Below are 12,611 nucleotides of genomic sequence, written 5' to 3' on the forward strand. Positions count from 1 at the left end.
TAGGAAATCGAGATCCTCAGCTTTTATAAAATGGCACACTACTCACTCTCTCATTACATCTCTCTCTCTTTCTCACTCAAGTTTTTTGTTGTACAGCTTAGTTTCTTTTTCCCAACTTCTCCCATATTGTGCAAATCCCTGTACACTGTATCAAATTATTTTCCTGACTCCATTAGTAAGTTTAAAGCTTTTTTAAAAGTTAGCAAGTGGTTCCTCTAAAATATGACCTAAAATCCATGCTGACTTTTCTTGATTTTAAAATAATTATCAAATTGTATTGGTTTACAATTTCAGTAGGTTTTGCAAACATAGAAAAAAGGCTTTATGGACGACTGTTAAAAAAGTGAACCTTTCATTCCCCTAGAACCACAGCCCACTTAAATAATGGATTAGACATCATACTGAGCATTGAGGCAACATTATGCTTGAGTTCCTTGAGTTTCTTTGGACTCTTGGAAGAGGACCATCCAGCCCTGACAACTAGTTACTTACTAGTCATTTTCTCAGTTTCTTCTAAAACTTCTTATTTTGGCAGGTCAATTTAAGATGATCCCTAAGGCTCATCTCTTATTTAAAAAGAGAGAGGAAAAAAAAAATCAGTGTGGGAACCTCCCTCAGCTTTTCTGAAATGAATATTGATGTAAAGAATTTAGGTTTGTATTGTGGTCCTACCTTTCCTGAGTACTCCTTTTATACTTCAGCCATCTAATAACCCAATACTCTCCTTGGCAGTCATCCTGCTTCTGATGTGTTCAGAACATTTATTTTTTGTTTTTATGCCTTAAGTGAGGTTCCTCTGAATTGTTTTTGGCCTGCCCTATTATGGTTTTACATTTCATTCATCCATTTATTCTGTGAACTGCTTAATTTTCCATTGACTTACCCCTGAACTTGTTGATAGCTTATGAGGCAGCAGTAAAACTGAAGGACTTGCAGGTCATTTCTATATGGAGCACAAAGTAGAAAGAGCAGAATGACATTATTTTCTTACTGTAATTTATACACTTTGCTTGGAACAATGAACATGTAACTAATCCTCCATTCTTCTGTTCAGAGATAGAAGCATCGTATAATTCAGGTTGGAGGGGACCCTGGGAGGTCCTCAGTAGAAGGGTCAGCTCTGAGGTCAGAACAGATTGCTCAGGGGTTTATCCGGTCAAGCTTTAAAAACCTCCAAGCGTGGCAACTGCGTAACCTCTCTGGGTAACCTGTGCCGCTGCCTGGCTGTCCTCATGATGAAAATATTTTTCCTTGTACACAGTTATAACATTATATCCTTTCCCCCGTCTTCCTGCATGGAACTTGATAACCTCCTTGTAGGCAATGGTAAGCTGCTAGTAAGTCCCAGAAAAGCAGAGATATAATAATATAATAACTCCCAGCAAAGCTGTCTCTTCTCCAGGCTAAATGAGTCCAGTTCCTTAAGCCTCCCCCCATGAGGCATGTGCTCCAGCCCCCTGAGCATCTTGGTGGCCTCCACTGAACTGTCTCAACTTTCCCAATGTCTTTCTTGTATTGGAGGACTCAGAACTGTGTAGTCATTCTTGAGCTAAGCATTCCTCTCTTGCCTCAGCACACTGCAGGCTTCTGCCACTCTCAAGAGTCAACCACAATTTTTGGTGTCTGACTGCTGTTCCCTTTCTCCCAATGCAGCTTCTAAGTATTCCACAATCTTAGCCAAAACCAGCCATGGAATCTATGGCTATGTCTGAACTAGGGGATCTAGGAATGTTCCCAAGTTATCTTGTCAGCATTCTCTTGCAATGAGACAGACGGGTTATGCATCAGGCACTCTCTTGCATCCTGACTTCTACAGAAAAGAGCAAGAAACCTGGGCATGGGTTGCTCTGTGGTGTAGCTCGGTGGGGAAGTGTAGGTGCTACCCATATGATGTGAAAGAGAGTAGGGATTGTTATCATCCCTGTGTGCAGCTGATGAAAGCACAACTCTGAAAGGTCTAACGAAGAAGTCAAAACAGGGCATTAGCTACTTACTAATATCCCTGTAATGCTTCCAGAGGCAGTCATGGCATTGTTTCCTGTTTTTATTTAAAAATTTTAATCATAGCTTCAAGGCATGACTACCAAAAGTGAAGTGCCTTCCTAAGACAATCCTACTGATGAGTTGGTTTCCCATTTATTATGAAGGGCACAAAAGCAATGATCACATTTACTTTGGGGCTCCCTTGTTTCTACTATTGATTCTTCATGGAACTCTGACTGCAAGAGGAATTATCTGTGCAGGAGGATCTTTCTTTAGTGCAAATATAATTTCCAACTACAAACAACAAATTATGGCATTTAACCTGAGATGCCAAAAGGAAAAGTGTAATCTCTCCTTCCCACAGAAAGCATCACAGAATTATGTTTCAGGAAGTCCAGTGAAGTTACTCCTAGACAAAGGGCTTGAGGGAAAAGTTTCTTGATTCTCTACAAAGAGGAAAAAATAAAACTGGAAGCTAAAAGTTAGAAAAGAATAAGAGGTGTTTTCATGTAGATGCTACTGGAACACAATTAGCCAGTGTCTGTTTTTTGTTTAAACTCCATTGAAAGAGTAATAGATCACAGTGTTCTTCATGATAGATATGACTTTTACTGCTTTTTACTCTTTTTGCATCCCATTCCCTCCTTAACTCATCAGGAAAATTCTTCCCAGCATTGATGTAACCATGAGTAAAACTCCTCTTTCCAGGGCATGTAGGCTAGATGTCCCAGTGTGTTACACTGTGCTCAAAGTGATGAATAAAAAACTGTTTCTGGATAGATGAAAATCAAGCATGCTCTTACAAGGGACATTTTGTGTTTTCCCAATGCCTGACAGTTCCTTCCAATGAAAAAAGTTCACACTGAAAAAAATTTCAACTACAAATATTTTTTTTCTTGAGTTGTCCTGGTTTTGGCCTAGATAGATAGAGTTAATTTTCTTTCTAGTAGCCGGTACGGTGCTGTGTTTTGGATTTAGTATGAGAATGATGCTGATAACACACTGAAGTTTTTAGTTGTCGCTAGGTAGTTGTAGTGTCTACAGTAAGTCAAGGACTTCTCAGCTTCTCACGCCCTGCCAGGTGCACAAGGAGCTGGGAGAGCACAGCCAGGACAGCTGGCCCAGGCTGGCCACAGGGATATTCCCCACCACATAATGTCATGCTCTCTATATATATAACTGGGGAGGCTAGCTGGGAGGCAGCATCGCTGCTTGGAAACAGATTAGGCTTCAGGTTAGTTTTTTTTATCCTTCTGCATGTGGGGAGCAATTGCATTTGTGCATTACTGTGCGCTGCTGACGATACAAACTGGGAGGGGTGGCTGACACACCAGAAGGCTGCATTGCCATTCAGTGAGACCTGGACAGGCTGGAGAGTTGTGTGGAGAGGAACCAAATGAAATTGGACAAAGTTAAGTGTAGGGTCCTGCACATAGGGAGGAATAACCCCAGGCACCAGTACAGGTTAGGGGTTGACCTGCTGGGAAGCAGCTCTGCAGAGAAGGACCTGGGAGTCATGGTGGACAAGAAACTCTTCATGACCAGCAGTGTGCCCTCATGGCCAAGAAGGCTGATGGTATTCTGGGGTGCATTCAGAAGAGTGTGGCCAGCAGGTCAAGGGAGGTTCTCCTCCCCCTCTACTCTGCCCTGGTGAGGCCACATCTGGAGTTCTGTGCCCAGTTCTGGGCTCCCCAGTTCAAGAAAGACAGGGAACTACTGGAGAGAGTCCAGCAGAGGGCTACGAGGGTGATGAGGGGACTGGAGCGTCTCTTGCATGAGGAAAGGCTGAGAGAGCTGGGTCTGTTTAGCCTGGAGAAGAGAAGACTGGGAGGGGAACTTATCAATGCTTTTAAATATCTAAAGGGTGGATGTCTAGAGGATGGACCAGACTCTTCTTGCTGGTGCCCAGTGACAGGATGAGGGGCAATGGGCACAAACTGGAACACAGGAAGTTCTGTCTCAATACGAGGAAAAACATCTTCACTGTGAGGGTGACCGAGCACTGGGACAGGCTGCCCAGAGAGGTTGTGGAGTCTCCTTCTCTGGAGATATTCAAAACCCACCTGGACGTGATCCTGTGCAACCTGCTCTGGGTGATCCTGGTTTAGCAGGGGGGTTGGACTAGATGATCTCCAGAGGTCCCTTCCAACCCCTGCCGTTCTGTGATTCTGTGATTAATTGTTTTGTTGATGTTGTTATCATTATTGTTATTGTTATTATTGTTACTACTATTATTAATTCTCTTCCTTTGTCATCCTATTTAACTGTCTTTATCTCAACCCACAAGTTTTTTTTTCTGTTCTCCTCCTCATGCCCTTTGAGGGGCTGGGAGGGGTGAGCGAGCAACTGCGTGGTGCTCAGTTACTGTCTGGGGTTAAACAGTAATATAAGTATACTCTGAAAATGCTGAAATTAAAGTAAATATAGGCTGACTTGTGATTTCCAGTTTTCTGAGGTTTTCTCTAACATACAGTCTTCTCATGATTTGTAACTTATTTTTATAGATGCTAACTATTAGAGAGAGTTACACAAACTGTATGTATAACTGAAGTGCCATCTTCATAGTATCAGTGAGGTGTTTGCTGTATCTTTATTATGTTGGAAATATACTGGAGTCCAAACACCCTTTTAAATTCCAGTTTACTGAGTTTTCTTCTCATTTTTTATATGCAATTTTCTTACAAAAATCATAAGTAAAATATTTCAAAACCAACTGACTAAGAACAAGATGGAGTGGACAGAGCAGCATCAGTAAACGATATTGGGATTTTTCAGTCATTTCATCCTTATTGGAACCCAAAGGATAGGAACATCACTTCAGAGACCTACCTACAATGAACTGGAAGGCTCACTATTTACTGGAGACTTGTCTTCCCTAAAATGGGTTTCCTGGTCTCACATCATAGTGCTCCTGATACTGGTAGCTTAGATGGCTCCTCTTCATTTCCAGCCATTTCACAGGATTATACAGTCACAGAACAGCCGAGGGTGGAAAGCACCTCTGGAGATCATTTAGTCCTACCCCACTTCTCAAAGCATGGTCATCTAGAGCAGGTGGCTAAGGACAGTGTCCAGCTGAGCTTTGAATATCTCTAAGCATAAGACTCCACAAACTCTCTGGGCAGCTTGTGCCAGTCCTCGGTCACCCTTAAGAATAAAGAAAAATGTATTATATTTAAATGACATTTCATGCATTTAAGTTTGTGCCCATTGCCTCTTTTTCTTTCACTGTGCATCACTGAGAAGAGTCTGGCTCCATCTTCTTTACTCCCCCGCTCCCATCATCAGATATTTATATACAGTGAAGTAAGTGCCCCCAAATCTTCTCTTCTCCAGGCTGAACAGTCCCAGCTCTGGCAGCATCTCCTTGTACGTCAGATGCTCTGGTCCCCTAATCACTTCTGTGGTCCTTCTCTGGACTTGCTCCAATATGTCCATGTGTCTCTTGTACTGGCAGCCCAGCACTGAACCCAGAACTCCAGGTATGTCTCACCAATTGTGAGCAGAGAACGATCACCTCCCTTCATTTGCTGGCTACGTTCTGCCTGATGCAGCCCAGGAAGTTGTTGGCTGTCCCTGCTGCAAGGGCATACTTCTCCTCACTGTTCCTTGTTCCCATGCAGATACTGAAGATGTACAGAACTAGCTGCAAACAGGCCAGAGTGGTCAGTCAGTGCCTTATCCACTTCCACAACCAAGGCATCTCTAAGTACCAAGAAATTCAGTTGGTGAATCACTTATTTCTAAAAAGAACTACATCACAACTAACTATAAGCATTTTTTAAGACATAGCTGCTTATTCAGCACTGCTGATAAGAAACTTTCCTTCGGAACAGACTGTTGATGCAGTGTTATATATACTATAAATTGGCTTTACCATCCAACCCCTCCGTAACTTTTCTGTGCCCGTCCCGCACGAGGGTCTAGTCCACAGTACCATCTAGTGGCAGGCCTTGATATGGCCATGCCCATCGCAAAAACGCTCTTAACCGTTGACATTTCTTAGCCATCTCAGCAGAGAGATAAAAGTGCATGAAACACCCTCTTATGCTTGGTACCATGTGGGATAGCACGAGAAGAACTCACCTTGTCAGGGACTGAGATGAGTTAGACAGCTCTGACAATGTAATTGCCTATGTGGTATGCTTCATAAGCATCATTGCTAATTACTTTTCCCAAAGATGACCTGTTAAGATGATTCTTGTTGGCTTCTATGAAAAAATAAGTGAATCTAACACTGATACGAAGAACACCTCTGAGACTTCTTTTGAATACAACCAGAGGAGCTTGCTTTCTCCTGACATGCAATTCCAGTAGTAATTCTGACACACTCTTCTTCAAAAACTGCTCCCAGTTTGAGTAAGCATATCTGACAATCATCTTGGGCACCTGGTTATTGCTGTTTAGGCGACTTCCTTTAGAGGATCATCAAGCTAGATTGAGCACTGGGCAGTACATTTACACTGTACTCAAATTATATGTGCTCTCAGTTAACTTATGTGTTGAACAAGAACACAGTAATGGGTTTGATGATAACAAAAAAGTGGAAAAGCAGTGTATTGTAACATAGCATGGATACCTGAATTCTTGCATTGACTAGCCTCTCATACCTACGCCATTCTAGAATAAGCCTATGCAAAGCTTTCTGAATATTCTGTTGTGATTCATTATGCATTATAAAGTGATCAAATAAATAAAATCAAATAAATTTAAATTTTAAAAAAGTTAAAAAACACCCCAATTTCCACAAAGATCATACCCTAAGAACTATTCCTCAGGCAAAGTGCGGTCCATATTAACAGTAATTATTGTCGTGAAACTGTTCAAATAAGTAACACCAACTTCATTCTTTGATTTTCTAAAACACATTAGTGAAAAGTCGTTCTGTTTGTATCAAACCCAATGAAAGCAAAAAAAAAAAAAAAACCCCAACCTGTTCTGTTCCTTTCTAGGCATCTTACATAGAGGTCATGAGAACTAGAAATAAGAAATCTAGACCTTAAAGAGAGGCATTTCTTGAAATTTCAGTGGCTGAAATGAAAAGAAGATACAGGAAATGGAGCTGCATGATGCAACCGCACACACAGGAGGCCATGGCTGAGGTGAAGGAGGATGGCCTCTACAGCCGCAGAGTTTCCAAGGAACCTTCTAACATGTGAAGAACACAAGGACACTCACGAAGTTGTACACCTTCAGAGGAGAATGCAACAAGGACTTACAGAGGGTGAGGTTGTTTTCTCAGATGTGACCCACTCTATTTGTCTTCAGACTCTTCTACATCTAGTTTCTTATTCACACTTCTCGTTTTCAAAGGATTTAAAATGAAAAAAATAAAATAATTACAAAATATATCTGTAAAACTTCATATAAGAATTTCTAGCCTTAGTCAAGCCTGCACATTTTTAGTGTGGTAAGCAATATTAAGTATAATTTACGTAAACCCATTTTTGTTGATCAAAGACAGTCTATCAGTTTAAGAGTTTATGATGGTTCATCAGTTTATGATGATTCATATTTGATGCTTTTGAGCATGGAGTTCAGGGGTTTTTCCCTCTTCAGCTCTAAACAATTATATAGCTGTTTTGGGAGAAATTACTGCTCTTCTGAGCACTATTATCTGAAAGCTGAAATAAAGAAATGGAGGGGAAAAGACTAATTTGCATGACCAGTTCTATTTGTACTCAGCATAACTTGCGTAACTTCCACTGCAGCGTTTGGATTTTAGTGAAATTCTAAAAATGTTCTAGAAAATATCTTACATCAACTCTACAGAGTTTTCCCGTATCACTAAACAATTTGAGATATTCTATTGTAACCATAGGTAACTCAGTTGATAAAATTAGCATGCATGTTTTTATCCAGGTAATCCACTCATAGCGGTTCTGTTCTGGAACATTTTAAGTGGCAGTTCAGTAGCCAATGTTAAGATTTACAGGCTATGAAAAGAATGAGAAAGAACAAGTATTTGTCTTTTGCAAACAACAGAGCAGCTGAGAACAACTAAAATGTGCTTCTTGTTTCTGAAAGGTAGTTTATCTCAAATAACAACAAAAAGTGAGTCTGACTCTTCAATAAACGTGTATTCTTCTTTTTGGGAACATGGCGTGGTCTGTGACAGTAGACTTGCTGTGAACTTGCTAAATGCACTAAACAGCACACCTTCTGATGGATGACAGCACCAATATACCTGATGAATAATTGACTGCTATAGAGTGTAAAAGGCAGAAATTGTTCCCTTTAAATATAAAATAAATGCATTTGTAAAAAATAAAAAAAAATAAAAATTGCATTTTAAACACAGATATTACTGAACAATCTTCATTATTTTCAAAGGTTTTGTTATTTTTTAAAGTTTTTTTCACTTAGCATTTTGTCAGTTTGATTTCTTTCAGTAACAATTTGTACTTGCTCAAGATATGCCTCTTTCTCAAGTCTTCAAAAGAGGATGTTTGCAGAGTAGTAATCTGTGTTTTCTAAGATCTCTTTATATATTTTAGTCTTACAAGTTCCTATACCCTTGAAACTGAATAGCAGAAGAGGCTCATTGAAACACTAGCCAGACCATTAAGGCATTTCTGATGTTTTTATTTCTTATGTTTCCTCATTCATACTTCTGAATGGCCTACGCTTGTGATACAGCTGTACTTTGGTGGTAATAAACGCTCTACAGTTCTATCTTTTACTACCAAAAATACCATTCCTATGATATACAGTAGTACTTAGCTATAGTATCTTTCATTTAGATTACAACATTGTGTAGAAAGCAAGCACATCACATAATGCATAAAGACAATAAATATCAGGGAACACATGAGAAGTAATCTCTTTTTCCTATTTAGGTCACCTGGGAGCCTTCCAAAACATCAGGGTTATGACTTGAGTCACGAGAAGGAAAGAGCAGTGAATCACTTTTAGTCAAAATAAGTATCAAACATAGTGCTTAATAGACTGTGAGCATAATATACAGCTGGGCTGACCCAGGCTGGAGGCCCGGTGCCCCCCAAAGCCGCTCTGTCACTGCCCTCCTCAGCTGGGCAGGGGAGAGAAAATATAATGAAAGGCCTCTAGGTCGAGATAAGGACAGGGAGAGATAATAGAATCATAGAATCATAGAATTGTTTGGGTTGGAAGGGACCTTAAAGAACATCTAGTTCCAACCCCCCCTGCTGCAGCCAGGGACACCCTCCACTAGATCACGTTGCCCAAAGCCTCATCCAACCTGGCCGTGAACACTTCCAGGGAGGGGGCATCCACAACCTCTCTGGGCAACCTGTTCCTATGCCTCACCACTCCAACAGTAAAGAATTTCTTCCTTATGTCTAATGTAAATCGACCCTCCTTCGGCTTAAACCTGTTACCCCTTGTCCTGTCACTACACTCCCTGTCCCTCAACATCTTTCTTGTAGGCCCCTTTAGGTACTGGTAAGCCGCAATTAGATCTCCCCGGAGCCGCCTTTTCTCCAGGCTGAACAATCCCAACTCTCTCAGCCTGTCCTCACAGGAGAGGTGCTCCAGCCCTCTGATCATCTTTGTGGCCCTCCTCTGGACTCTCTCCAACAGCTCCATGTCTCTCCTGTACTGGGGCCCCCAGAGCTGGACGCAGTACTCCAGGTGGGGTCTCACAAGAGCGGAGTAGAGGGGCAGGATCACCTCCCTGGATCTGTTGGTCACGCTTCTTTTGATGCAGCCCAGGACACGGTTGGCTTTCTGGGCTGCAAGCGCATACTGCCGGCTCATGTTGAGCTTCTCATCAATCAATACCCCCAAGTCCTTCTCCTCAGGGCTGCTCTCAATCCATTCCTTGCCCAGCCGATAGTCATGCTTGGGATTGCGCCGACCCTCGTGCAGGACCTTGTACTCGGCCTTGTTGAACTTCATGCGATTCGCACAGGCCCATTTTTCAAGCCTGTCAAGGTCCCTCTGGATGGCATCCCTTCCCTCCAGCGTGTCGACCACACCACACAGCTTGGAGTCGTCAGCAAACTTGCTGAGGGTGCACTCGAACCCATTGTCCATGTCACCAGTTACCGTCACGGGCAGGACAGACTCAACTCAGGGAAATTAATTTAATTTATTACCAATCAAATCAGAGTTGAGTAATGAGAAATAAAAACTAAATCTTAAAACACTTCCCCCCACCCCTCCCTTCTTCCCAGGCCCAACTTCACTCCTCATTTCTCTCCCTCCTCCCTCTCAGTGGCACAGGGGACGGGGAATGGGGATTGTGGTCAGTTCATCACATGTTGTCTCTGCCACTCCTTTCTCCTCAGGAGGAGGACTCCTCACACTCTGCCCCTGCTCCGGCGTGGGGTCCTCCATGGGCTGCAGGTGGATATCTGCTCCACCATCATCCTCCATGGGCTGCAGGGGGACAGCCTGCCTCACCATGGTCTTCTCCAAGGGCTGCAGAGGAATCTCTGCCTTGGCGCCTGGAGCACCTCCTGCCCCTCCTTCTGCACTGACCTGGGTGTCTGCAGAGTTGTTCCTCTCACATCTTCTCACTCCTCTCGCTGGCTGCAATTGCTCTTGGTGGTTTTTTCCCCTCCTTAACTCTGTTATCCCAGAGGCACTACCACCGTCGCTGATGGGCTCGGCCTTGGCCAGCGGCGGGTCTGTCTTGGAGCCGGCTGGCATTGGCTCTGTCAGACATGGGGGAAGCTTCTAGCAGCTTCTCGCAGAAGCCACCCCTGTAGCCCCCCCGCTACCAAAACCTTGCCACGCAAACCCAATACAACAGCTCTCAAGTTTTTTGTGATGATAACATTACATCATTAAAAATCCACTAGATTTCAAGCTGCCAAACTAGCTTGAAATTTACTTAAAGCAGTTTTTTGTCCTGTGCTAAAAAAAATAAACACACCCAAGACACCTAGAGAGCACCTTTCACATTTGTAACGTAGATCCGTCTAGATGAGCTCCCAAAGGACTTCTGCCCAAATAAAAATATAATTCAATGCTTTAGTTATAGCTAAACATTAAGAGGGTTTTTTTTCATATCACTCATGGAAGGATTCAGAAGGAGCAGAAGCAAGCAGACAGTTTTGGTAATATGGAAGAACTCTAAACTAAGAGATTAACCAAACAAGAGATTTAATCAAGCTGGCTAACAGTACTGTCCTGAAAACAAAGCTCTTGATGGTGTGAGCTGAGAAATATCCTGCAGTTCTAAATCTGAGGCAGTAAGAGATGACACATACAAGAGGTAAGGACCCTCCACAGCAGAGACAGCCCAGTTCTGAGGAGTTAGGGTACAGACAGGTTATCAGTAAGAAATTGAGTCAGTTCCTGACCTTGAAATAGAATTAAAGATAGTGTGGTAGATCTAGAGGAGTCTCTTTTATAAGTGGGTTTTGTGATAGAGTCAATATCTGTATATTAATAGAATCAGTAAAGACTTCCTGTCCGAATATATAAAAAGAGGAGACTTGAAACCAGAGGCTCTGATATTCATATTTACACTTGGCAGGATGGAAGGCATATTTGAATCTTACAATTAGGAGACAAAAAAAATCCCAAACCAAACCAAACCAAGAAAATCCCCACGATGTTCTACTAATGTTTTATTTCAGGGTTTCTACAACCCATTGCAACAGATTTTTTATTTTCCATAACAAGCAAGACTGGTCATCAAAACCACCTATGACATTTCTGGTTTCTACTTTCTGTGCAAGGTAGGTTAAAATATGATGTCTATTTTCCAGACATCTTTTCCCTAACATAGGTAGTTATCTGAATATCTGTATTTCTCCACCTGTCCACAAAAAAGAAGCTGGAACTAGTAGGAGTCAGTAGATCCCTCAATTTTGAGAAATACAAAAGCTAAAATCCATTCTGCTTTATGCGAATATGTTGGATCCAAAAGGGAGGGCTGCAACATGATCTTTACATGTCCCTAAGGGAACTGAAAGCACAGTTGCCCTCAGTAAAAATTGTTTCTTCTCTGAGTGATGTTTTGCCAAGAAAGCCTATTATGACAGAAAACTTTCTCTGGACAAGTCACCCTCTAAATCCTCACAGAGTTTGTACACACATTTATATGAGTGCTTTCTGTTCTGTTGGAAATGTCATTTTCTTCCAAAATTTTATTCACAGAGAACTCTTTTCCAAATTTGCTACAATTTTATTCTTCAGTGAATCAGAGTCAAATGTATAAAGGAAGATGAGACAATTATCTGAAAAGTATCAAGTAAATCTATTCTGCTTTTAGATAGGATTCAATTTTAAAAATGTATGTGCACTTGTATCAAATTATTTTAGGACATCTTTTTATTAGAAGAAGAACTAAAATGGGAAACTTTCCAAACAGAGGACAAAAGACCAAGTTTAAGGGATGAACAACAGAGCAGAACAGAGAAAAACTTTCTTCAGGAAGCTAACCTGGATATGTGGCCAATCTTTTGTCTGCTTTCCTTCTCCCTCCCTCAAACCACCATGCAAAACATCAAACAAGTGAAATATAGTCCTAATTTAAATGCTACTTTAAAATAAATATAAAATCTATCAGAGATATCGGAGCCAAGACATCTATTTTGTTTTCTAAGCAAACCAAGAGAGCGTGTTTATGCTTTTGGCTTTTAAAAATATCTTAATGAGTTGACTCTGTAATTAGAGTTAAAAATTAGACACTG

The sequence above is a fragment of the Balearica regulorum genome, chromosome 1, assembly GCF_011004875.1.
Source record: "Balearica regulorum gibbericeps isolate bBalReg1 chromosome 1, bBalReg1.pri, whole genome shotgun sequence".
Taxonomy (NCBI): Eukaryota; Metazoa; Chordata; class Aves; order Gruiformes; family Gruidae; genus Balearica; species Balearica regulorum.